Raw genomic sequence first — 26,252 nt, forward strand, 5'->3', positions numbered from 1 at the left:
TCATTATGGATCGACTCCTCTTGCAAAAAATGCAATAGACGATAATGATGGAAGATACAAGTCTTCCTTCAATGTACGACTCCTGGTAAGCTCACGGTGTTTATTTATCAATACCGGTGCCGGTCATTACTTAATGTAAACAGAGGAAGCACACAAAAGCAATGTTAGTCCGACACGGATTGTGATTATATTCTTTATATATAACTGCGTATTCTGTATATATTACTCTCAACAACTGCAACGGGTAGAGAATAGTCGTTAGTAGAGATTGGGATTCGAATAAACTGTACTGGCATTTGCGTATGATTTAAGATGATCGAAGACTCTTGGCCCCCACGAGTACCAATAATGAATGTTCACGTTTAAATAGAAATCTAGGAGATAGATCGAATAAATAAAAAAGGAGATAGATCCAAAAAAATGAAAAGAAGATTTCCGTTTTTGTCGCCTGTTACGTACATAAGGATTAAACAATGTTTTTAAAATATTTTTGAATTGTAATTAAAATGTCTTATTCATTTTGATGAGTTCGACTTTTAAACTGAGGTATTGTATCTGTCGTGTACAAAATGATTTAATCCAACTTTTTTCTTAAGGAGAACTATAGTGCTACAATGGCTCGATTTGGTTGTTTTTTCTGCAAGAACTCCTGTGCTTACAAAACTTCGTGACTAGTTGTTTGCTCGTGAACTCAAGTAGTGTTCTCTTTTTGAATTCTGTGATTATCTGACGGACAGGTTGGTCTACCAAAATAAAGATGAGACAAAATAGAAACACAAATTTTCTTACTAAAGTTACTACTACTAAAGTTAGGCATTGTGCTCTTCATGCACACAATGGTTAATCCAACTTTGTTGACTATTCTTATAAGTTATCCTGAATTCTGAGAAAATTTTGCGGCGAACTTTATGAAATGAATATCTGTTAAAATTGGCGAATACTTGGCAAGGTTAAGATAAATATGTTGTTTATGTTCAGAAGAGCAAGCTAATTGTTTAATTGTGAATATGTGGTTTCTATGTCACTGTTAGGTGGATACAATCAGTAATATACTCGTAAATATTTCGTGAGATGAATAAAAAAATAATTCTATTCGAAAACAAATATTTCTTTTGTGTTTCGATTTTACATAAAATTCGATTTAACGTACATGATTGAATCGGAAAATGTATGTTAAATCGAGGTATACCTGTATTTAGTGCAAAACATAACGCGCGGTACGAACCTTGTGAAGAACAAATCCAACACAGCAATACTGCTACTGTGCGATTTCCATTCCAAATCTTCACTCACTGGAGAAAACGGTCCTTGAAACAACCAACCGCGTCACCACACGCAATCGAAACGGTAACAACACAGTCGATCTCAATTATGTAAACCGACATTTAGATTCTGTCAGTCCGTCATATCTCTTTAAAAAAAATTCCGGCCCTCGGCATCAAGCACCTAACCTCGAAAAACAAATCGGCAGTGAAGTTATTTTTTACATGGCTTCAAACATTAGTGATCTGTTGGTACTCAATATTGATGGTTTCGATTTTCCGTGTCACTTTCCAAGGATTTTCTAAAAAATAGTTTTCGTGCTTTTTTCGTGCTTTTTTATAAATGTCTTCATATTTCGATATATTGATTTACTTTATAAACTAAATGCAGATAAATCATAAAGTAAGTCATGATAAGTGTGCGATTTTCAATTACACACTCAATTATTGTTCGAAAGTCGAACAAAAAAGGAAAGTCAAAGTGGTGTTCAGGGCACAACACTGAGACTCCGCCAAGGACATCAGAAGATCACGTTGTGGCTCTGGGACTATACTATCCATTGTTCACACAGCAGAATATACGAGGCTGTGGTGAGTTGGACACGTCCTCAAAGTCGCGAACGACAACCAGGTAAAATGGTTCCCGAAACTAATCAGACTGGCACAAGTAGTCACAGCGAGCAAGGTAGGTCGACCATGATGGAGGGAACCTGAGGAGTACTCGTGCTCTGCGAAGCTGGGGATAAACGGAAATTAACGGAGTGAGCTAGAGACGACATATTGATATGCAAAGGTTATTTTAGACTGATTGGTATGGTAGGTAACAAGAGAGTTAAAGGGGTTAGTGAAAAGATTTCGCCGTTATCAAAAACCAATTGCAATTGTAAGTGTTGGAAATTCCCAAAAGTTTGGAAACCATATTGAAATTAAATAAAACGCCCAACAGCGTGTGGGATATATTTGCCACAATTAGACAGTGTTAATATAAACCTAAGAAAAAAATTAACATCAAATTTACTCTCAATTGCAGCAGTATGAACCCAATTTGTCTGGTTCTTTATTAGTGAGACATAGACTGAACTTTTATTCTTCATTTTGGTAACTATCAAAAATAGTTAAGCTAATAATAAAGAATTTTTTAAAAACAATTTTCGCTTGCATTTGCTAAGATCGTTAAGTTTGAGGTTCAGGTTCAGATATATATTGTTGTGTTCCGTCAGATCCGTCGTACTTATGATCATCAACACTCTTAATCCGTTACAGTCACCAAAACAATATGAGTTCAAACGTTTCACACGAACTTAACGTTTATCGCGATTAATGAACAATGATAATCACTAATAGATAATTATGTTGAGCAGCATTTGCCGCCCCCAAATTTTGCCGCTCGGGGCGGCTGCCCCCTTGAACCCCCCCCCCCCTTAGCGCCGCCGCTCACCACCCAATGCCTTTTGGCTGTTGAGGGCGTTGCGATACTGCAGTGGTAGACACCTGGAAACGTTCGATCAGAGTATGGCTATCGAGGTGGTTGTGATGGACGCTGATTGTAATAGTGTAACTGTGCTGGGAAGATTGGCAGCTTCCATAGTGTCAACTGTAGCGCCACACAATATACGTTGAACTCCGATGGTACGCTGATGAGAGCAGGAACGTAAGGGTAGTAGCTTGCAACCAGGCATGCACAAGAACTGCACTGCACTGTGTGCTATTCCTATATTGCTTGCTTTGTCCTATTCTTTCGTTCCCTAGCTTACTCTACTGCACCGCTCTAACTCATCGGACAAGCTTACCGTTGAGCTATCTCGTGCTAGCTCACCGAGCTAGCTCATGGTGCTAACTCATCGTACTACCCCGTTGTGCTAGCTCTTCGAATCCTACAGCTCGAGCACGAAAGATACCTAGCACGAGCGGTATCAGTGCTCTTTGTGTTTGGTTCGTTCAAAGCGAGTGCTCAGCTCTCGTTAGGCTCTCGTGCTGTGCTTCATGCATCCCTGCTTACAACAATAACGATGAGCTAGAAGCGTGCAACGAATCAGTCCTTGAATGGTTGCAATTAGAATTATACTTGTTGGGTACGACGGTTTGGAATACCCCGTCACCGCAATCGTACACAGAACCGGTACGACTGATGGTTGACTGTTGCCAGAGTATCAAGGCCCGCCATAGTATGAGCTGTATGGCGTCCCAGTATGGGCTTAATATCGACACTCTTTCATAATAGCGATGTTGCTGCTCTATCACCCCTTGAGAGATTCTTAACCATGAACCTAACACCCTGTATACAAATAAGTGATCATGTGTTCATCGCACTTGTTCATTTTTCTTTGATTCATGACCTCAGGACGTCATATCAAATGAACAGATTAAAAATAAAATGAGCAATTAGTCTTGAAATGAGTTATACCATTTATAGTTATAGATTCGACTAATGTTGATGTTTCGTCTTGTTAGCTTGTTAGTAAAGAATGGCATTGACTATACTCCTTTCAATAGGTAAACATGTAAAATAGTTAGGAATAGGTTATGAAAATTTTAAGTATACATAGAGCAATGCTCTTTGTTCATCTTCCCGGACTAGTTACATTAACAGAAAGAAGAAAGCATTTTTTTCAACGCGCTCGAGAAATTATTAAAGTACTACTGATTTTCGTTTTTTCAACAGTGTGGCATAAACTGCTTCATTTGTTTTAGAAGGTTGCCACTATTCGAGGTTTTCTCAGTTGAACCTTATCCGTTTTCGGTAAACAATAACAACTTAATTAATTGGAGTCAAAACTGTTCATATTAGCATTTTCACATATTCTACAATGTTTGTGTGTGTAAAAAGCGCCATCTTTTGGCAATATTATTTTTGAAAAAAGTTGATCAAAGTAGGCTATCGAAAATTTAACTTTTGAACCGAAAGAGAGGCAGTCTTCGACAAAGTTGTAGAGAAGAGTATTTTTATAAATTTTGCAGAAGACATGTTGTCTCTGTCACTCACAGTAATTGAGTTATTGAGTTCTACAGGATGACGACACGAATGAACTCATGATGAATGAAGTTCATGTTTGACAATTCCCGGTGGTTTGTTTACTTTGTCAATTGCGTGAGTGTGAGTGCAACGGGTGCTCATCTGTTACATTCGAACTCACGTAACTTCCATGCAAACAAACCACCGAGAATTATCAAACGAAGTTCATCCGGCTTATTTTGTGGGGTTATGTCGGTTGATGTAAAATGATGAGATGTCTATGATAAACTCCTTCAATTCATATTTTTGCTTATATTTTTTTACTTATGATTTTTCGCGTTAACAATGTTCAAATGTATTTTTTATCATTATAAAATACACAACTTTTTCGAAGAAACTAAATAGCTGTGAATGCTGTGTAAAGAATTATGGCTGATTTTGATTTTGTTTTATCCTGTTTTCGAACCCGTGTAACTTTATTATCGGCAAAGACTGTAATTATACTATCAATTATTCTAATAGAACTGGGTTTCGCCTACAAAACGAAGTTTGTATTTGTATTTGTATTTAACAATTTACGTCCATCTGACAATGAGTCTTAATGAACTAAATTAAAAATAATTAACCTAAAGTGATAACAAACGATTTCTAAACTGTGCAGAACTAATGACGAAGTCGAAGTTGTCGGTAAAATCGTTGAAGCGACGGACCATTGCTAGTATCGGGTTGTTGGTAGCGTAGTTAGTGTTGCGCATTTCAGTCTGCAGCAGTGTTCGAGGACGAAGGACACGGGTTGGTGCGTAGAAGTTAATTTGTGATAGGAGATCGGGAACATCATATTCGGCGAGAAGAAGCTTAGATACGAAGGTGGCTTGCGACGCGTGTCTACGATCTTCTAAAGTGTGCAGTCCTAGTAATCGACAACGGTCTTCGTATGGTGGCAAGTTCAGCGGATCATTCCAAAGCAATTGACGTAACGCATATCTTATGAATCTGCGCTGGACAGCTTCAATTCTTTGGCTCCAAATTGCATGGTAGGGGCACAAGACGACGTTTGCGAATTCCAACTGTGAGCGCACCAATGAACAATACAACGCTTTGAAGCACAAAGGGTCCCGGAATTCGTTGGATATTTTGAACATCAAACCTAATAGACGAGGATGACGCCCAAATCTTTTACATGATCAACGCGTTGCAGCTGAGTACCAGCAATGTTGTAGTTGAAAGTAAACATGTTCCTCGTTCGATGAAAGCTGATAACAAAGCATTTAGCAACACTAAGAACCAACATGTTTCTTTTACACCAACTATAAAAGGTATCAACGAGATACTGTAGCTCACGACAATCGGCTTCTTTCCTTATAATTAGAAATATTTTCAAGTCGTCGGCGAAGAACAGTTTCCCTCCACGCATTAAGACGAAAACAACATCATTCACGAACAGTGAAAACAGTAGCGGACCAAGCGTACTACCTTGAGGAACTCCTGAATTGTTGGAAAAGGACTCAGATTCATTGTCACCAATTTGAACAACGACCTTACGGCGAACAAGGTATGATCGAAGCCAACGGCAGAATCGGGCAGTGCATCCAAGTTTATCAAGCTTCCATAGCAGTATCTCATGGTTAACAGTGTCGAAAGCAGCCTTAAGATCTGTGTAGATCGTGTCCACCTGCAGTTGTTTGAACATTTGTTCCGTACAAAAGGATGTGAAGGAGACCAGGTTCGTTTCTATCGATCGACCGGGAAAGAATCCGTGCTGACAAGTGCTTATGTAATGTTTACTAGCAGAGAACAGCACCTCGTTGATAAGCGATTCGAAAAATTTTGACTCTACTGAACACTTCCAATCATCGCGAAATTCTTGCTGCTGAAGTGAGACATTGAAAAGGTGCGTCAGTGGAATCGCTAAAATATCCGAACATTTTTTCAGAACAGCTGAAGGCTTAGTCCTGGAGCGTACGACGATTTCGTTTTTTGTATTGTAGAGTGAACCGATTGTTCTGAAATGGTGAATACATCCATATCCACCGCACCAACGGGAACATCACGGGACGCGTTGTCGAGCTCGATGGCAGTTAGCGCATTAGTCGTGAAGACACTCGAGAAGTAACTGGCAAATAGGGAGCACTTTGTCGCCGTCGTAGTCGCTACTTCGCCATTGTAGACCATCCTAGACGGAAGACCCGTTTCCTTCCTTTTCGTATTAACAAAAGTCCAGAAGCCCTTCGGATTTCGTCGTAAGTTTTGTTGGATGCGGTTCACATATCCTTTGTACAGCAATTTATTATAACAGCGGTACTCATTACTGGATATTGCGAAAAAGCTCTTGAGAATAGGGCATCGTCGATTTGTGTACGCACGTAGAGCTTTGGCACGGATGCGTTTGAGATTCCGAAGCATTGCGTTCGACCAGGGAGGCTTCCTGGGAGGTTGATAATTTGGAACAGATTTTTCAACACAGTCAAGGAGTAACCGATTATAGAGATCAACTGCAACATCTACATCCACTTGATCAAGTAGTACACTCCAGTCAATCAGCAACAGTGAGCGGCGTAGAGCTACTAGAACAGTTTTGCGAAAATTACGACGATTCACAGCTAAAGCTTCTTCATATAGTGGTGAACTAATGGTGGAAATGGATATTTCTAAAGCAGGATGATAGTTATCCAAAGGAACGATCACACTGGAAGCTTCACTCACAGAACACTCAGGCAAAGCATTCTCATTGACGAAGACAAGGTCAAGAAAACGAGATTGATGGTTTAAAATCGTGCTTACTTGACTTAGTCCGTGAAAAGCCATCCCATCCAGAAGTAAGCGGCTGGCAGTATTTGTTGTCGAGGATAACGGGTTAGGGTAAGCGTACCCACGTCCAGAAGAAACCCACATGAGTCCTGGTTGGTTGAAATCGCCAAGGACTATCATCACATCGTTTGTATCTGCCTAAGAAGAAGCGCACTCTATGGAGTCTAGATGGAACTGCATAATAGAACAATCAAGTCGTTTTTCTGGAGGAATGTAAACAGCTCCAATAACGTAGTTCTTCGTTTGCGTAGTAATCTTCGTCCAAACTGCTTTAATGCTTGATGAACTATCCACTCCAAACTCACAGGAGGCAAGTGCGGAAGAAACAGCAATTAAAACTCCCCCGCCGCGACCATAGATACTGTTATGAGCACCTCGATCCGCACGATAAACCGCGTAAGAATCCCCGAAGAGCTGCATCGAAGTAATACGATCATCAACCCAAGTTTCCGTTAGAACGAAGATATCGTAGTCGCCGTCAAGAGCAGCCAAGTACAAGTCCTCGATTTTCGTCCTTAGCCCTCTGATGTTTTGGTAATACAATCGCAAACCATCGACGTCACGTGCCAAGCGTCCCGACAAATTGCAAGAACGTGATGTACCCGATGGCAAGCTGGAAACCAGAAGGTTTTCAGGAAGCGGATCGTCATTTAAAGCAAAATACTCGCCTGAGAAGGGAGTCGGGAAGACCCCCTCACGACCTCCGAACGCAGGGCCGGGACGACTAAGCTGGTCGCTGGCTGGTAGCACGACTGCGTCGGAGCGTTCGGAGGCTTCCGTAGTGCGGCATAACAGGCGTCCTGGTGATGGCAGCGCAGCGTGAATTTGTTTGTGCAGTCTTGGCGATGGCGGCGAAATAATGCTTCGTTCAAACAACGGCAGATTGTTCGAACGAGTTGTACCAGAGGGCATGCTAGAAACCAGAAGGTTTTCAGGAAGCGGAAAGTTAAAACCATTTGCCCATAATCACCCTTCTGAAGTTATACCCTGTTAATGACTTTATGTCTGGCCGGTTTGAAACCGCGCGTATGGCTCACTGAGCGAGTAGGCGCTGGTATTCAAAGACGCTTTCGCTTGTTTTTTCTGAGTGGCGCACACTCTGTGTCAGGTAACTGACGTCCCTATCTCTACATACAGAGTTTGACAATATGCAACATCGATTTTCCACCGATCGATGGGGGTCAGTTTGACAACGTCAAAATCGGTTGAAATGTCATTAAGAAACAGCTGTTGCAGTAAACAATGGAAAACAATGCACACTTTCTTCGATTTGATGCAAACAAAAGTGCTCCTCGTTCGTATTTAGAATAAATTTCGTTACAATCAATGCTCTTATGTTGACTACGATAGTATGACGTCATGTCACCCTCTTGCTCTGTGTACTACCGCGTCTACCGGAAAGTTGACACCGATATTGAATGATTTTCTAATGGGTGATGCGTTAGAATAATGGATAGTATAATTGCAATTTTTGCCGATAGTGAAGTTACACGGGTTCGAAAACAAGCTAAAATAAAATCAAAATCAGCCATAAGTTTTTACACAGCATTCACAGCTATTTAGTCTTTAGTTCGAAAAAGTTGTGTGTTTTGTAATGATATAAAATACTTTCGAACATTGTTAACGTGAAAAATCATAAATAAAAAAATATTAGCAATAATATGCATTGAAGGAGTTTAGCACAGAAAACATCTCATAACTCAATTACTGTGAGTGACAGAGACAACATGTCTTCTTCCAAATTTATAAAAATACTCTCCTCTACAACTTTGTCGACTGCCAAACCAAGCGCTATCTCTTTCGGTTCAAAAGTTAAATTTTCTATAGCCAACTATGATCAACTTTTTTCAAAAATAATATTGCCAAAAGATGGCACTTTTTACACACACAAACAAGGAAGCGGGAATCGAAAGAAATTCAATAATTTGAGGATCAACAGAACATCTATTGATTCTAAGGGTTGTATGATTCGACCATTTATTGGTTAAGGTTCAACTGAGAACGCCTCAATAAGCGGCCATCTTGGAAAACCGAAAAAAGCAGTTTTTTCTCACACCGTTGGAAAAATCTTTATGAAAATTAATCAATGTATTCGGGGTATTGGTAGAGTATTGCTGATTGATTTTCATGAAGATTTTCTCAACGGTGTGAGAAAAAACTGCTTTTTTCTTTTCCAAGATGGCCGCTTTTCCAAGCTTTCTCAGTTGAACCTTAAGTGGAATGTGTGGAAGACATTGTAATTCTCCCTCACTCACGCTAGAAGCAACTTATCTGATGTTCTACTTTTCCGAGATAATATGAGTCCAAAAATTCTTCGTCTCCACAATTTTTTCCTTCCCGCCTGAGCAGATGATAATATTTTATTTTCGTGGGAATCAACACAAGTATCAAAATGTACACTACATTTCCAAGAAAGCCGACAAAGAAGTAGGATAGACCTGTTTTGTCGTTTGTTATAGAAAAGCGCCAGGAAGGCAGCGAGCGCAAAAAGAGTATCGCGATGAACTCATTCGCTCATTCCCTGGGGGATTTATTCATCCGGAGAAAAAATTCTGTCAGCATACCGCTAACTGCGGATTACATCCTGGAATGCAGCGCAAAGATATTTCAAGTGTTCAAATATTTTGTTACCTTCTCTATTTCAATTAGGTACAATTTATAAATCACTTCTTAAAGCATGGTATGCCGAAATTGAGTCCAGAATTTTGGAAAATTCGTTGTTTGCTATACACTGCGTAGATTACTGTGCAAGAAGCAACTGTACATTCATTTTCAAAATACCAGTTATCAGTTATTCAAATCGAAATTATCGGTCCGATATCGATACAGATTTGAACCCATCGTTACAATACATTCAGTAAAACTACACAAATTATGTGTTCAAAGTAACGAAAATATGCAGCAAAATTGTGACATTCGATTAAATTGCCTTCGACCAACTGCTATTCGGCAAAAGATTATTGCATTCGCTCAGAAGTCATTTGACGGAATGCCGATAGGTCGAAAGTTGTTTGGCCAAATGGCCAAACGGTATTCGGCCACTTTTCACAAGCATTAGTAAATCAATTGATCGCATTGACATTCCAATGTTACTATTTGAAAAAAGACGGGAATTGATACTGGGCTACTGACCTGGTTAGAATCATATCTCTCAAATTGTCAACATATAATTAAATTCAAAGGAAAGCTTATTAACCGTTTCGAATATAATTAACCCGGATATTTTAAAGAAAAAATATATTTCAATATAACTATTTATTTATTTAAAAAACAATAATTTCTATTCTTTATTTCTTATGGGTTAACCCACAAAACTATTTACTCACAACATCAATGGCCACAGCTATGTACCTTGCATGTAATGTTACCTCATATGAAATTTTAGAGCACACAACATGATATTAAAAATTCATACTAATCAATTATCGAATAAATGACGACTGGTTTACGAAACCTAACACCACGATAGACAATCAGAATTAAAAACGAGGCTGATTACCACTGAAACAATATCAGCTGAATGTCTTTATTGAGGTGAGAAAAAATCACTCAAAGCCAAGTCAAAACACCATCCGAACCGTTCCCAAAATGCCACCCGTACGGTATACTCTACCATCAAAACCAAATATGCTAACGCGAAACAATCAAACAAACGAAATGGAAAGCCTCTAGCTCAGCCCGCATCAGGAATTTGAAGCAAGAGTCGCTCACACCCATCCCATCTCTTCGCGTTAGAAGACAAGTATATGCTGGGCAACATAAACATAAACAAAGCATAAATCAATTCAACACTGTCCCATTCACTCGGCCTAACCGATGAATAGATGTGGGTAGGTATGCGCGCTTATGCTCAATTGCTCATGCTTTATGACTGGGCGAGTCGTGGATGATGAGCAGAGCAACAATGATGCGGCACTTGGCTTCTGCTTAGCGAGGTTGATGCTCCACTGTCAGCGATGGAGCGCATTCAACGCCAGAATAAACGACGAACCCTTCGTCTGAGGCTGTGAGTCTGTGCTTCGAGCCCGGCACGTTTGTTATAGATTTCTATGATGGTGATTTCCATCTTTCAATTCCACACGAGCGCATGTTTATATCCGAATAATAAGGCAGATAGAAGGAAGCGGCTCCGATTTGCTGCGCTGACACTCGAACACGAACAGTGCGATTGACACGAAGAAGGGCAGTGGAGAAAAGGGAGTCACTAATGATGATGGTGATGATGATGATGACGATAATAGTAATAACAATGAATGACGACGTTCGAAGGCGTCAATGATGGGCCGGGAGAGCCCCCCCGGGAAGTGTCTGCCGAGGAATGTTTGCAATGAAAGGCATGGGATTTCACGAATAATGATTGAAAGTGAGTGGGTCTATCGTTTTGCAATCGTGCGATTGTCGAGGGTGAAAGTGATATCACTGCAACGGTTGGTAAAGTGGGTTTTTTTAAGGATGGCAAATTGATGGGAATTATCACTGATTTACAATCAACAAACTTAGCGAACATAACGCCGAAAGGTCAAACCGATTGACATCGGATTGGTTATTTACGATTGGAAGTTCGTAGGTAAAAGTTAAAAGTTAGTTCCATAAATCATTTTCTCGCTAGCCTGTCAATAACCAATTGGCGTAAGACCGAAACCTATTCATCAAGTTTTCGTTACAGGCGAATTTCAAAAACCCAAATATTTCAAATGATTCTGATGTTTAATGCAGAACTACGTATAACATTGCCGGTCTAAATATTTACTTATAAATGAAGAGTTTCTTCTTTATGTAGAGTATGGAATTCCTGTTTGTGTGAGAGTATAAACATTTTACATATTGGTTACATTTGACATGGATACCTTAAATGTGATCCTTGAAAGTAAACCTTCGTAAATCAAAGTCAAGAATATAATTTGATCTGACAACGTTAAATTAATACCATTAAATTGAAAATTATGAATTATTTGGTTTAAGAGAAGATGCTCTTGGTTTCCATATTATTCCGGTAATCATTGAAAATATTCAAGCTTCGTTGCATTTGCAGACACTGACACTTCAGGTTTTTACCTGAAGCAGAGATGCTAGTATCATCACAGAAAAGTGACTTTTTACAGCCTGCAGATAGATTTGGAAAATCAGAGGAAAAATATTACATAGGATTGGAACGACCTTGACCTTCGTGGGACGCCTGCTTTATTAGGAAGCATATGGGCCGTACACAAATGACGTAGCTTTTTCGGAGATTTTAGACCCCTTCATCCCCCTTACTTACCTTACCGTTCAGGCTAGAGCCTTGTTGTCTCTTGCTGTATGCAGAAGCCGTCTCCACTCCACTCGGTCCATTGCTGCTTGTCGCCAACCTCGCAGTCTTCGAAAGGTCCGCAGGTCGTCCTTTATCTGGTCGATCCACCGTGCTCGCTGCGCCCCGTCTTCTTGGTCCTGTAGGGTCGCCCTCAAGAACCATCTTCACTGGGTCGTCGTCCGACATTCTTACGCTTACGACGTGCCCTCCATCCCCCTCCCACTTGTATACAACGTAGCATTTACAAACCCCCCCCCCCCCCCCCACCCCCAGCAACGCGGCCGAGGATGAAAAAATTAAATTCATGTCCTTCCAAAATGTTCGACGGCTTTTATCAACATTTTCATTATAACAGCAAATTGCGTACAAAAGAAGCCCATTTCACGACAAATATATTGTTGTTAGTTTCCCTCCTCCTCGTCTCACTTCGTCACAAATTTGGTATACCCTCGCTACCCCCCAATACTTGCTTTAATTTTCTGTTATTGTACTACTAATGAGAACTGATTTGCAAATCACATTATGACTCATCTTATTATTGCATTCAATCTTATTTAAGCATAGATTTCCAATCTGATGAAATAATTTGACACCTACTGGGCACTCCTCAAAATAGCTTGGCTTTAAGGTCGGACCCACCTCGTCCAGTTTCGCATAGACGCGTCGTTTGAGGTGTGCCTCACATCACTTTTCAACCTGCACCGCATCACATACATACATGGGAATCAGCCGCTTCGCGATAAATAAAAACTACTGCATTACAGTCACACAAACTCATAAATGTGACCGGGGATCTTGCCGATGCCGAAAAGGAGCGAAATATAATAAAAAAGTAAAACAATTCTCATATTTTATTCATATATTCCGCTTTAGGCGCCTCAGTCGGCAGCAACCGCCGCGAATCGCTCGATGGCATCAACATCAACAGCACACGCACGCACAGAGTGCTGGCAGAGCGCGATCTTCACGCGGACAATACGAGGTGCATTTTTCCTCCATTGCCTTTTCCCAAGCTGTTCATCATGAACTTTAGCCGCGCGAGCAAAGGCGTGAGATATTATACTTATGAGTGTTTGCTCCTTGGGGTTTTCCTTCTCGTATGAGGGACGATGTGATGAAAAACAAAAAAAATGTTTCAAAAAATATGGAGGGCAAGCTGGTACTTATCCAAATGATAATGAGAGAAATTTGCGCATCTTAAGTACGTGATCTGGTGTGCATTCATGTGAGACTGCGTTTACCGCCGATGCAAGTAAAAGTGGTCAAAATATTATCCAAATTGTGGTGCGAAAAGGTCGAAAAGCGGGGAGAGGTATTTCTTTTATTTAGCATAATTAATGATTCATACAAATGATTCGTATTTCTGTTGCTACCGACAACTTTAGCAAATGATCTTAAATTATTGCGATTTGAGAAATTGATATAACTTACCCGGTAGCCTCGAGAACTCGGCTCCATTTAAGTGGACTTCCTTGTTTTTTCCGTTTGTGTGTTTATTAATTACATTTCACATTAGCTGATCTGAAAGAAGAAGGATACATTTTGTTGTATTATTTTGTATTTAAATACGAAAGTTTAAATTGCAAACTAGGGGGTAAAGCTGCCCTAAAAACTGATAAATTATGCTTCTGTTCATATATTATATATAACAGATATATGTAAGAAACAAAGTAATAAAAGCGAATTTTTTGCATGCAGAATTTTGGTGGTATATCCATTCTATATTTGTATTTGTATAAAAATATTTGAATATAATGAAACTTGTAGGACAGTGCTCAGAATTTTCGCATGGGAAGGGGTCTTGTTTCAAACCGTTCTTATGAAAGAAAAAAGTGGAAACCGCTCGAATATTTTCATGACAGAAAACTATTAACACTATATTGCTCATTGATACTTGATATATTTTAACTACCAAGGAGACTATTTTAATTACTAAGGTGACATCTCGAAACGAAAGATTTATTGTACACAAGCTTGTATGAAAAAGTCGTTTCGACTTAGTTGCATCATGTGGCCGTAGATTTATAACATAATTTATTATGTAGATTGCCCTATGATTTTTTTTTTGTTTGATTCTGATAGGGCTTAGAACAGAAAGCAATTCGCTTAGTAAGTTGTATTATCAGTCTGGTCTCGTTTATAGTGAAAATAGCAGAAAAGTATAATAAGTAACAATGCGAGAAATAGTTTTGAAATCATATGTGTATTTGATCGAATTGTATACCAAACTACAGTTCGGCACATGAAGACAATAGGGTGACATTAAGAAAAATCAAACTCGAGATTACGTTGCTAAAATTTACATGTTGACGTTGCTTTCCGAACATTTACTTAAGTTGGTTTAATAAAAACATCTCATGGATAAACACTTTTCGAGCATCAATCATCTATCAAATTTGGTATGAACAAAAGTTCAAAATTTGAGCATATCGTCACTGTTGTGGTATCCCATGGAAAGCGCCGTTTAGCACATTACTTGTCTCTCTTTACCGTGTGAACGGAAAAGAGGGACAAGTCTGTCTTTGCCAGGAGAGATGTTGGTAGAATTGAGTGATTCGTACTAACACTGTCTAAGCTTGACTCCTGCCTGCAGAAGAGATTAGCGTGTAGGATTTTAAACCTGTTTCAAATGACCCTGCCACTTCTAGTTTTCTGATCTACATATTTCACATACTTGCTCTCACTTGAGTACTTTGGCTCAAAAATTTCCCTACTTAGTAATCTCTAGCTAATTGAATGTAGTTAAAAAGTAAACAAGAAAGTGTCGAAATAAAAAAATGAAATATTTGTTTATATCACCAATTTCTATGTGATCGCAATTATCAATCCGAAACTCCATAAGGGGAGATCGGTTCAATTTGAAATTTACTATGCGGGGATAATGACACCGATTTGAATATCCGCACAAATACACACATATATACATATACACACAGACATTTTCCGGCTCGAATGATACATGAGACTCGTCCCTCGTAATCCCAATGAGAAGAAACAGTAATCTCCTCCGCTGATAACAGTGATGATCTCCGGCATGATCTGAAAAGGAGAATGTCGAGTTGCAGAGTATGGCTTGACTGGCCACAAACGACTTCTCCTGTATGTTATGCAAAAGTTATATAAATTTCATTTTATGATTTCAAGAGAGGTAGACCATTCAAGGCTGTCATAGTCTGTATGAAATATCTAAAGCTTCTATTTCCCGAAGGTTTTTAGCTTCCCGGGATTCGGGAAATAATTAAGAAATTTCCCGGAAAATTCCGGGATCCCGGGACTATAGAAGAAAAATAAAAAAGTGAATGATTTTCTTGAAATCGATAGAATAAATTGAAGATTTCAAACCCATTTGATTGCAAGCATATCTGTCCTAAAGGCAGTTGTCAGAAGATGCTGATTTGGTGAACTACACATCATTAAATTATTTGATCACTCGTCATTCAGTTTGCACAACAACTTTTTTTTTGATTATTTTTCTTGGAAATATGTGTAATCTAAATTTTAGTAATTACGATTGCGATTGGGACGATATAATATACGCAGCTGCTGCAATGCACCTTCTTTGCCAATTATGAATGAAAAGATTGAGCTGCTTCAGATTAATGTGCAGTAATCCCGATCAGAAACACATAACAGAAATATTTCAAAACTATATCTCGCATTGTTACTTGTTATAAATTTCTGTTATTTTAACTACTAACGAGACCTAATTTATAACAAAATATGTTAAAAAAATTGCGTTCTGTTATAATCTTGTCATTTCATTCTGATCGGGATACCAGATCAAATGAGAAAACGTGATATATGGAATCCATTTCCGTCACAGTAGGATCAGCATCATTCCGAAATAAGTATAAATCAAAATCAAGCAGATAATGGACAAACTGTGCAGCGATGGCTAAAGACTATCATCGATTTCCTGTTATGGGCGAGTATCTGGATTGCTTGACCCTAGGCTCTTCAAAAATCCTGCCTGCATCCTTGTAAGCGACATTCAAGATCTAATTATTACAATCGACTTTCATTCAAGATCTAATTATTAAAATAAACTGTTAAAAAATCAATCGACTCATCGGTTGCAGAGATATCGTGCACACTACTAACGCTAGTAAGGAAAAGCTTTGGTACAACAGCCGGCAATTTTATTCATTTTGCATGAAAATATGAATATTCTTTAGCAGTGACTTAAGTAAGGCTTGGACTATACACCTGACAAAATCACGAAAAAATATCTGCGAGCTTAAAGATATACAGTCCATTCATCTGCAAATTAGTTGAAAAAGCATAATTTGGATTCACTACTCACTCTAAATATTTGCCGGTCAAGTTATTTCCTACATAACTTTTTTGCAGAACCTAAACCTTTTGGAATAAGTTAAAAAAAATCCCGGGATTCCCGAATCCCGGGAATAAGAAAACACAATTTCCCTTGAATCGGGAATCTCGGGAAATCCAATAATCCCGGGATTTCCGGGAAATAAATTCCCGGAATGGAAACTCTGGAAACATCCTACAAATTGAAAAATTTACTTGGCTTTTCTCCTTCACAAGTTATTTTTATGAAGAGCAAAGGTAATGGCACTAACACGTCACTATGTTCTAGAACTATCCAGGAGCTTTAGTTAATTTATTTTAGTTTAATAATTTGAAAGTATTAGAAAAAAGCACGTTTGATGTCCTATTCGAAAAAAAAATCAATTCTCGTAAAGCAACAAAAGCAAGAAATAAAAAAGTCTTCATAAGGTGCACTTCAAGAAAACAAGTTTAATCGTGTTAATCCGCTTCAAAATAGAATTATAACTTCTCTAGCTATGCAAGGAGTTTCTATCTCCGCCACACCACCCTAAATTGTGTGTCATCTTATGCTTCAGGTAATACGGCTATAATCATTTAAATTTATTAAATTGCAATGCTTGCTCATTGAAAACGTGCGAAGACGAATTTTCCCACTTCTTGAGGGTACATAATGTGTATATAGCCGCTATGACCGAAACTTTTTTAAAAGAAAATATTAAATTGAAAAATAACTCTAATTTTGTTATTAATCGATTTGATCGAATTGTCGGATTAGGCGAAGATATCGCAATAGCGGTTATTCGCAGAATTAAACATCACGTCTTGTCGTATCTTCACTGATAAAATATATTCGTAAATCGCTGCGAATTAGTTTCGTACAGACAATTTTCATGAAATATACGAATTTTTCGTACATATGATGAATCATTCGTAGTTCTAATGCAACACTTTTATTACTTTTATTATTTATTGTTTATTTTTTCGGTTCAGTTTTTCGAGTTTTTCGAAAAAAAAAAAGACGCGACGGTTTGATTAGGCAAACGAATTGTTTGCTGCTATATACAAAAGTTTGTATAATGTTTACCAGCACCATTCGTCAAACCGTCAACGTCAAAAGAGCTGCAATAGAGGTAGAATATGGTGTTCTTGTTGCTATACGTCAGATATTTGTTGATCATCACAACGGTCTCTGTCTGACCATTTAGTAACCAAACCCGTGTCCGCCGGTTTCTGGAAGATTTCCTGAACCTTTTTCACATCCAGTTGATCCAGAATCCGTAGCGGTACGGGTTCGGTCGGATTCAGTTGAAAATTTCCCGAAAGAGGTTGAACAAATCCACAACAATGCCATATTCTAAACCTTTCTGGAAACTTTCTATGGTTCTTAAGAAACCTCAGAAACCAATTCCAGCTTTGAAGGAAGGTGACCACATACTTCTTACAAACGAGAAAAGAGCTGGAAAACTTTCTCAGCAGTTTGAGAGCGTCCATAATTTTAATCTCAACGTTGTGAGTCCGATTGATAACGAAGTCTTACAAAAATACGAAAATGTTTCAAATCAAATATTGTTGTACCTTTCATTTAAGACTAAGATTGTGAGTCTGTTCAGAAAATTCCAAGAAACCGATGTGGACATATAAAACTAGATTTTTGATACCGTCGTACTCTTCAACTCATAACTCTGGAGTGTGAGATCGGATCAAAATAAAATTCACTAGCAATAGAAACCGATGGGAACACCTTTCATTACTGATGTGGACTTTTGTTCACTTATCCGCACATACACACATACATACACATATGTACACACTGAAATTTTTCGATCTCGACGAACAGAGTTTAATGGTGTATACGACAGTTGGTTTATGAAACAATTGCATAAACTTTCTATATAAGAATGGCAAAAAGAACCACCATAAAAATGGAATTATACTAAAAAAAAACGTCCGATAACACTGCATGGAAAAATGTATCGAGTGTTATTAATAAATCTTTTACGCTATCCATCGATTCGCGTAAATTCGTTGCTAAGGAAAGTTCTCGTCTTTACGCAACTAAAGCTTTCATGCACGCTGCAACCGCAAACAAATTAGGTATACTTTGATATACACATTCGCCTCAAACATTGAACCCAAGCGTGTACGATGCAAATGAGAACAACGAGTGCCACGACGCGGTGTTCACCATGTACGCACATGGAGTTCGACTGTACAGGCGAACTTGTGCGCGTGTTGTGTTCAAGGCTGTACATAAAGTGTGTGCTTGAAACGAACAAGAGAAAGCAGACTTACCATTTATTACCAGTCTTCGGTGTGATGAGTGATAAATCTTTTTTACTGTTTAACGACATTCAATTAGCTAGATTACTGAGTAGGCGAAGTAATGAACATTTAGAGCCGTAGTACTCAAGTGAGGGCAAGGATGTGAAATATACAGATCGGAAAATCAGAAGTGTCAGGGTAATTAGAAACAGGCTTTAGATCAGCATTCCTTTATCACCATGCCTCACGGTAAAAAAAATGATAAGTCTGCTACACTGACTGAAGGCACACGCAGCGCAGTGCTCTGTTCGCCATTTAACAGGTGACTGAGCTTGTTCCCGAAATAGTCGATGACATGACATCATTAATACACACCTAGAAAAAATGGTGTAAATTTACGTCTCCTGACCCTGACATATACGGACATCAAAAACCAAAATAGAAAGCATCAAAAATGTACATGATATTGAATTTCGTAAATCATATAATTTTACACCATATATGGCATTTGTTCTGAATGGCAGTAAGTGTAATTCTATGTCATTGCGCATGTAAAGTATATGTTTCGCGTAAAATTAAACGGAACACTGTAATGTTTCGCGTTTACCCCAATTCCTCCAATAACTTAAGTGAAAAGTGAAACCTGGGTCCACATTTCAGAAAGAGGCTGACGACGGTTGATCATAGGTAGTATTTCTTATGCTAAAAATGCTGGGGAATCGATTGAAGATAGTTAGAATGACCGCACGAAACGTATGTGACCGTTTTACCCCAACTCTTCCTATATCTCAAGTGGGAAGTTAAACCAGGTTGTGCCTCTCAGCAAGAGGCTGAATGTGGCAGATGAAAAGTAGTAATTCTTATGTAGAAAAATCCAGGAAATCGTTTGAAAATAGTTATAATGACCGCACGAAACGTTCGTATCCGTTTTACCCCAATTCTTCAAATAATACAAGTGTGGAGACAATCCACATTTTAGAGAGAGGCTGAAAGCGTCTGATTAAAAGTAATTTTTTTATGTTAAATAGTTCAGGGAATCGATTGAAGATAGAATGACCGCACGAAACATGTATACCCGTTTTTCCCAAAATTCCTCCCCTAACTCAATTGTGAAGTTAAACCTGGCTGTATTTCTCCGAAAGAGGCCGAATGCGGTTGATGAAAAGTAGTAATTCTTATGAACGAAATTCCGGGGAATCGATTGGAGATAGTTATAATGACCACACGAAATATATATATATATATATATATATATATATATATATATATATATATATATATATATATATATATATATATATATATATATATATATATATATATATATATATATATATATATATATATATATATATATATATATATATATATATATATATATATATATATATATATATATATATATATATATATATATATATATATATATATATATATATATATACCCGTTTTACCCTAATTCTTTCCATTACTCAAACGTGAAGTTAAACCTGGTTGTGCTTGTCGGAAATAGGCTGAATGCAGCTGATTAAAAGTTGTAATTTTTCTGCAGAAAGATCTGGGGAATGGATCAAAGATAGTAAGAATGACAGCACGGAACGTTTGTATCCGTTTTACCCCAATTCTTCACATAATACTAGTATGGAGATATACCATACTCAACATTTCAGAAAGAGATTGAAAGCGGCTGATCGAAAGTAATAAATCTTATGTAAAAAAATTCAGGGGAGTATATTGAATATAGTTGGAATAACCGCACGGAAAGTGCGAACCCGTTTTACCCTAATTGTTCCACTAACTCAAGTGAGAAGTTAAACCTAGCTATGCTTGTGGGAAATAGGCTGAATGCGGCTGATGCATTCTTATGTAGAAAATTCCGGGGAATCGATTAAAGGCAGTTAGAATGACCGCACGAAACACGTATACCCGTTTTACCCCAATTCTTCACACAATGTATGCATAAAGTTTACCTTACTCTTCATTTCAGAAAAATAATAAAAGCGACTCACCGAAGTAGTTTTTCTTATGTAAAACAATTCAGGAAATCGATTGAATATACTTGGAATGACCGCACGAAACGTTTTACCCGTTTTACTTCAATTCTTTCTCTTATACATGTGTGAAATTATACCATATTTCAGAGTGAAACTGATAGAGGCTGATAAAAAGTCCTCTTTCATGTTAAATAGCCCAGGGAATCAATGGATGGTAGCTAGAACGTCCGCACGAAAGTGTATATCCGTTTTACCCTTAGTTCATCTCATAATAAGTGTGAAATTAAACCTGGCTGCACTTCTCGGAAAAAGGGTGAATACAGCTGATGAAAAGTAATAATTATTAAGTACAACAAAATCGCGTTCAGTCTGTTCACGAAATGTAGTCCGGTTTATCTGGAAACACGAGATATGAGAAGAAGTGGGGTAAAACGGTTCCACACGTTTCGTACGGTCATTCTAACTATCTGTATTCAATTTCTCGGGATTAGTAAGAAATATTATCATTGATATGCCGCACTCAGCCCTTTTTTTAAATGTGGAGTATGAATTAACTTCAAACTTGAGTTCTGAGAATGGAGGTAAAACGGGTACAGTATTTCGTGCAGTCGTTTTATTTCCTAGAAATTACTTTGGATGAGCCGTATTCGACCTCTTCCCCAAATGTAAAACTCGGTTTTCAATCTTGAATTATAAGAAGAAAACAGGGTTAAACGGGTTCACACATTGCATGCTGATATTCTGACTATCTGCAATCGATTCCTAGGACCTTTGTAGATAAACAATGCAACTATTGATCAACTTCATTCAGACTCTTTCCTAAACATATTGCCAAATTAAAGTTCCGCTTGAATTCGGGTAAAACGGGTTTGCACATTCCCTCTGGTCAATCTATCTATCTTCACTGGTTACCTTGGACTTTTTATCATAAGAAACACTACTTTTGATCACCGGCATTGAGCTTTCTTCCGAGATGTGAAGTTAAAGAAAACTAAAAACTCAATATAGTGGGGAAAATCGGGGTATAGCGGATTAAAACGTTTTATGTAGACAATCGTACTACCTTCCTTAGAATCTTTGGTCTTTTTTGCATAAAAATCACTAACTATGGTATCCCGCATTCAGTATTCTTCCATGTTATCTAGCCAGTAATAAAAATAGACACTAACAAAAAGGAGAATCAGGGCAAAACGAGCACGAGAGCGTACTTGACGGTCATTAGTTATATACAATGCATACTCCTTATGTAAAAATGTCCCCAGACATTTTTACATAAGGAGTATGCATTTTGGATAGCCAATTTTCTGATAACAGATTTGCGCGATTTTCGAAAATTTATCGTGAAAAGGCTGAACTATTAGCTTTTGCAAGATAAGACTTTACGCTACATACCATTTTTGTTAAATTTTTGGTAATATTAACACGCTTACCCATGTCCAGTTCCTGTTCAGAATCAATAATCTGTTCTAAACGATAAGAACACATTGAACTGAAACTTCGCCTTTTCATTAATGGTAATATGGAAAACAAGTACATCAATTTCGCTTTCCACAACGAAAAATAAAATCACACAACTCATTTCGAGCTCTGAACAAACGCAAACCATCGTCTCAAATAACCGTGATTATTGAATGTATTTACATATCCTGTGAAATAAAAAAAAAGTGTAAATGTAAAAATTATGTTCCCAAGTAGCCCTGAAGCCACCCATGAGTCTGTTCGCTCGTAAAAATCAAACCGGTCGACTAGACAGACCTGGAGCGTTCGTCCGATAACCGGTCCCGGTTATATGACGAAAAAAACTATGAACATTTCATAAAGATAATTGTTTCCAGGCGCTTCATTTCTGTCAAACCGATGGAAGCCTCTACTACTTCCAGTGGCTAAACTGGTAGTTCTTCATCCGTTGTTTAAAGCGGCTACATCCTATCGAGAAACAATTCAGAAATCTTTAATAAAAGCGAGTTCTCGAAGAACAAATATTCAACCGTAAAAATTGCGATTTCAATTTTCTACACACTTAGAAAAAATAAAAATTACATTTGACGTAAACAACATTGCGATGTAGTTTGCTGTGTAATAATAGGAATTAACATGTTTTGACACGTGAAATAAAAAATTATGTCTCTTTTGATGTAGGACTCGGTTTAATGGACATGGAGAATTGTGAACAAAGCATTTGTTCACAATTGTGACGCTCCTTTTATGGGCATCTTGCGAGATGTAAATATTTTTAAGTGTGTATGCTTCGATGGTTTCAATCAAATACAACAAAGATTTATCAGTACTGTCAGTTTAAACACTATTTCATCAAAGTACGCTGTCTCTTTGACAATGTACCAGGATTCTGCAAAACGTGTCCTCGGCAAATCGTCAGAGCATTCCAAAATAACATATTTATATTTGAATGGAAGATGTATGATTCTAAAACACACAATTTTGTACTGATTCAATGGAAGAAAAGGCCAATTTGAATTATAATCATATTTGAAATTGATTTAGAAAAGTGAATCAAAACTATAACCACGGCATTGTATAATTATGCGAAAGAAGATAAAAAAAACTTTAGTACATATTCAGGTACTTGGTTAACAAATTGATGTATAATATTATCACCATTATTCACCATCGCACTTACGCAGTAAATGATAAAATTTATTTACAAACAAATGTGCCTTTATTGCTATTTACTAATACCCAAAACTAAAAATTATAACTAAATTTTAAGAGATTATCTAAGACTGATAAAACTCCTTTCAAACCTCCTTTTTCGAATGCCCTACACACTCAATTCAGCTCGGCAATTTCCCAAAAGCTGTGTAGTCCGAAACTGATATCTCAGCCAAGTGAGATTTTTGCTGAACTATTGTCCGAGTCTCAGCTACCAACCATCACTTTTACTTAAATCTCATCAAAAAAAATTGTTTGCTGAGATCTCAACTAGTTGATAATTCGGTAAAAGGTGCAAAAAAGCTAAGATTCGGCAGAAAAAATTAAGTGTGTACTACGCACACACTCACTTACTGGTAGAGTCAACTTCTCAGCTCAATCACACCGCATAATTAAGGTAAGTGGGGAAGCCAAAGAAAAGCGATCCCATCCGCAAACTACGACTGATCAGGTTAACACCTTCTAGTAGGCCGACGAAGCGAAGCAACAGTCAAAGTGATGTGATTGTGGTTTGCAACGTTTTGAGTGTCACTCGTTCGAGAAGTTCTCACATTTCCTGCCCAGTAATTATCATGAGAGTTTCAAGCTACTGCTGATGTAGGCGACGCCATTCGCACGGGTGGGGAGTCTCTCCGTGCAAGGTGACGAACGATCGCCGATAATCGATCGCTATACGATAGCAGCTTCCCAATCTTTTACCGTTCTACCATAATAACCGCATAATATGGTTTACCTTGTTCTTTTTTCGTGCCCATCGCCCATCATCTTGCTATGCTAGTGGCCAACTTCACGAAGATTGCCCCTCTCAGCAGGATCATCAGAGGCAACTCGCCGCCGTGGAACTCAGCCAGTGAAAGACAGACACAGAAGAGCCGAAAGCAGCATGAAAGCGGACAAGGTGCGAAATCATCTTTTTTCTTTATCATAGTTTCGCTCCCCTTTTGCCCTGTGTACGCTTTTCCATCGCTTTTTGTTTGCAGATTTACACCTTTTGATACAGTTATTTCAGGTGATGGTGCAGATTTACCCCCATTTCCCTCGTTCTCCATAATACCATTTTTAACTCACGCGGGAGGGCACGGCTATCTTTGGCATGCTTGCCGGCCGGTATGCTCACTGATCGATGCGACATTTAATATCATCATCGTTGCTTGGTTAACACGATTGCTGCAGCAATTTATTGAAGGTCCAGGGACCTTTGGTGGTGCAGTGATTGACGTGAAATAGAAAATAGAGTAAATAAATAATGTTCGGGAAATTGTTTTTCATTTCATTTCAAAAATTCAACAAGTGGTCAACTAAAAATTGGCATGATTATGACACAAGTTTTATAAAGGAAAAATTATAATTCATCCATTCATTTTACGAGTAGTTTACCCTATCGTTAGTGAACGACCGCTGATGTTACATGATACCAACGGGGATGCGCCCGACTTCGATCCAGATATGTTGGTCATCAGGGTGCTGCCAATGGTGTTTGTTACGTACAGAGGTGGTAGCACTGACACGTGAGGACTAACCGATCAACACTAGATGGTCGTTGACGTTTGACCCAGAAACCGGGAATCAAACCATTTATGTTATGTGTAGGCATCGCTGTTGAAATAATGTACCTGCGTTAATGACACACGGAAGTTCTATGAGAAGGGGAGTCGTTCGCGTAAAGGTTATGTTTCACAATGTGCCATGACCAGAGATGCTATCGAGGATAATTTTATGAGCAAGTGTCAGGTGTTCGATAAGTGGAAGCAGCATTATGACGGCACATCTGAATGTCATAGATTATGAGAGTGGTGCAATAATTAGACTGCGGGCGTGCGAAACCGACAATCAGTTGCCAGTACTGAAACTACCCCATATCCAGGAGAATATCGAACGGTTGAGAAACAATAAAACCGCTGGCAATAATAAACTGTGAATTGTTCAAACTACAGCTATTAGGTAGAACGTGGTGGTTGTGCAATTGGTTGCTCACCTGTTTATCGAAGCCCCTTTAAAATGTGTATGGATTTTAGTACGAAACAAACTACTCATTTCAATCGATACTTTAATCAAATTAACCAATTCTATAAAATGTTTGTCCGGAATGTGATTAACAACATTGTCTTAAACAGTTACCTGCTAAGATTTCTTATTAAAAATGTTATTAGAATTGTAATTTGGCTTAAAAGTAAAAACAAAATTTGGGACTCAAATTATATTTTCATTTTTATTTTCTTTTTTTTTGGCAACCGTTTGTGGCTCAGGGAATGTTATAGGAGACTGAGTGTTGGTATTTCTTTCTGTAGATGAGCTTTTCGTAGCGGTTTCTGAACAGGGTTGTCCGTAATGTGCCGTTTGTTCACAGAACTGGCACGTGTTAGTTTGTCCTTGATATGTGCATAGAGTTCGCTGTATAATGGTATCACCCCCTTCTGTTGTGTACTGCAGGGTAAGGTAGGAGGGAATGGGTTGGTCTACCCGCATTCTCACCACAAAAAAACCATTTGAAATACCTGGAAAGTAGTTCCTCCACGTATCCTCCGCAATGGATTCCACTTCACCGAAATACGACATGAATCTTTTAATGGCCACTTTGCAAGTACGTGGTGCCAAATCATGTGATTTAACTTCCACGTTTCCGTTACCCATATACACAGGGATCTTGATATTAGCGGTATCACAATCCAGAACGTGTTTGGAGTTGTTTTGCGAAATGAATCTTTTCGCCTGCGCGAATT

At 38.3% G+C, this 26,252-nt stretch overlaps 1 protein-coding gene across 3 annotated transcripts in view; it reads right to left on the reverse strand.

The window, feature by feature from the left end:
- Positions 1 to 13,812, reverse strand: part of LOC131683577 (serine proteinase stubble) — a 258,242-nt gene extending 244,430 nt beyond the window's left edge. For all 3 annotated transcript variants that reach the window (XM_058965670.1, XM_058965669.1, XM_058965668.1), the window contains exon 1: positions 13,745 to 13,812. The gene's annotated coding sequence lies outside the window, so the exon portion shown is untranslated. The remainder of the gene's footprint in view (positions 1 to 13,744) is intronic.
- Positions 13,813 to 26,252: the final 12,440 nt, after the last annotated feature.

This window comes from Topomyia yanbarensis, chromosome 2, assembly GCF_030247195.1.
Source record: "Topomyia yanbarensis strain Yona2022 chromosome 2, ASM3024719v1, whole genome shotgun sequence".
Classification (NCBI taxonomy): Eukaryota; Metazoa; Arthropoda; class Insecta; order Diptera; family Culicidae; genus Topomyia; species Topomyia yanbarensis.